Below are 2538 nucleotides of genomic sequence, written 5' to 3' on the forward strand. Positions count from 1 at the left end.
GGATTGGAACTCGACCCACTCTCATGTGTGCCTTTGGGGTTAGGAATGGTTTGACTCGGGAGTCTATTTTGTGCCTGTTCACTCAAGTGGCTGGCCAACTGACTCACTTGCATTTCAAGTTTAGCAATGGAGGACTGTGTATTTTGCATGAATAGTTGAAGTGTATCCTCAAGTGAAGGTTTTTGTGGAATCAATGGTTGTTGAGTGAAGTGTGGGTGCGGAGCTTGGGGTTGAGTAAACACGAGAGGACTCACAACTTGTGGGCCCTTGGACCATGAGAAATTTGGGTGCCTAGCCCAACCCGGATTATATGTTTCCGAGACAGGATCATTCCGGTTTGGTCCATGAAAATTTTGGACTGCATTCAAGTCCTCAATGAGCTCCGGGTAGGATGAACTAGATGGACACATTTGTGTGGGATGAGATGAACTAGAGCATATGGCACAGACAGTAGATGGGTTAGGAGCAGGTGAACTCTTGGACACCATAAGGGCATCAATTTTTCTTGTGAACCCCTCAATCTTGGCCATGAGCATGGGTGTTTCACTAACCTCGTAGAGACCCCCCTCTTTTGGCTTCGTGGGATCTCCTATCAACATTAAATGACGAACCCCATTGCTGAGATTGATCACTCAACATTACAAAGAAGTTGGACGCTTCACTAGCACTCTTACCCATCAAACTCCCACCACTCGTTGCATCTACCGTGGATCTAACCTGAGATGTAAGACCTTGATAAAAGTATTGCACTAAATGCCATTTCTCAAACCCATGATGCGGACACCTACGGATCAAATCTTTCCATTTCTCCCAAGCCTCATAAAAGTGTTCACCCTCCTGCTACATAAAGTTGGAGATTTCTCTCTTGAGGGCTGTAGTTCTTTGAATGGGAAAGTACTTGGACAAAACTTTCATGACTAATGTGTCCCATGAAGTAATGCTGCCCACCTCCAAGGAATTAAGCCAAGACTTGGCCTTATCCTTAAGTGAAAATGGAAAAAGTCTTAACCGGATAGATTCATCTGAGAAATTCTGGAATTTGAAAGTCGCACAGATATCTAAGAATTCCTTGATGTGGTAATAAGGGTCCTCCTTCTCCAACCCATAGAATGTAGGGAGGAGTTGGATCACACCTGATTTGAACTCATAACTGGCAGCAATAGTGGGTGGAAATATAATGCAAGAAGGTGATGTGAAGTTGGATGGGATAGAATAATCCTTCAGGGCTCTACGGTCATCTGCTGCAGGTAACTATAATGGTTCACCCTGATTGGCCAAGGTAGCTCCTAACTTGACTTCTGGTGTTTTCCTACAAATATGTTCAACCTCTTCAAGAAAGGGAGCTAATGGTTCACCTAGGGAGTGGCGCCCATGCATTAAAACACAAAAAGAAACAAAACTAACTATCCAATTATGCTAACAAACTAACTACTAAAAATATGAACTAAGTAGAAGAAATAAAAATAACTCCATACAAAATCATCAAGAAAAAGAAACATAAAATTATGAAAGCAGAAAAATAAATCTAACCTAAGACCATGGAGAACAAAGAAATACACTTAATACGTGCCTCCCCGGCAACGGCGCCAAAAACTTGATGTGAAATTTAATTACATCGGCTTTTATACCTTGCAAGCGTACGAATTGTTCATGTAATCTAGCGGGAAGCGAGGGTAATATCCATAGGGAGGACTGAATTTTGTGTATTCTTCAGTCAACTAGCCTAACCAAATATGATGAATTAATCTGAACTAAACACTGATTATATCCTAAATTATCAATCAATGATCTAATTAACTACTTGCACAATAGGAAACGTCAACTCTGGATTTTACCGTGATTCATGCCTCTCTCGAGTGCCACTTAACCACAAATCCGGATTCTCAATCCTTGTGTCTAGCCCCTCTCGGGCACCTAGAGTTAAAGAAAAAGACCGGATTATAATACCAGAATCCAACCTAAATTATAATCCTGCCTTAACTAGCTAATTACTCAAAAAATTCAAAAAACAAATATTCAAAAAACATTAATTCTCAAATCAAATTTAATAGACATTCAAACCTAAGTTCAAACTATAGGAAACTAATTAAATTAAAAAATGATGGATTACTCCCCTTCTTCTTCCTCTCGCTCAGGCAGTAATTCTGTTCTCACGATTGCTGTAATTTCCAAAAATTAGGGGCTTCGGGTTGCAGGAGCGAGCAGCCGGAAGTGGAGGCGACGCAAGCGAAGAGGAATCGAAATCGGCGCCGGAGGTGGTACGGCGGAAGACGAGATGGAAGTGAAATCCTCTGACTGGCTCTCTTGAGTCTCGGTCGGAGTCGGACTAGGCTCTAGAAGTGGTCGGAAATGTGTAATCGACACCGGACGAGCCCTCTCGAGTCACCTCTCGGCCTGACGAGCAGAAAATGGTAGTGTTGAACTCACTGCAATAGAGACTGTCTCGAGCTCTCCTTGGGTCTGTTCTTGGTTACTAGACGGCGGTGGACGATGGAAGTGTGCAGAGAACGATGGAAGCGTGCGGAAAACGATGGCTGG

General features: G+C 42.8%; 1 non-coding gene across 1 annotated transcript; it reads left to right on the plus strand.

Moving 5' to 3' along the window:
- Positions 1-766: 766 nt before the first annotated feature.
- On the plus strand, positions 767-873 carry LOC137966808 (small nucleolar RNA R71). Its single transcript, XR_011116298.1, has one exon. It is a non-coding gene; the product is annotated as a small nucleolar RNA R71 (small nucleolar RNA).
- Positions 874-2538: the final 1665 nt, after the last annotated feature.

This window comes from Aristolochia californica, unplaced genomic scaffold, assembly GCF_029961685.1.
Source record: "Aristolochia californica isolate CCGP_79_NKW_82.1479 unplaced genomic scaffold, dmAriCali1.0.hap1 SCAF_5, whole genome shotgun sequence".
Lineage (NCBI taxonomy): Eukaryota > Viridiplantae > Streptophyta > Magnoliopsida > Piperales > Aristolochiaceae > Aristolochia > Aristolochia californica.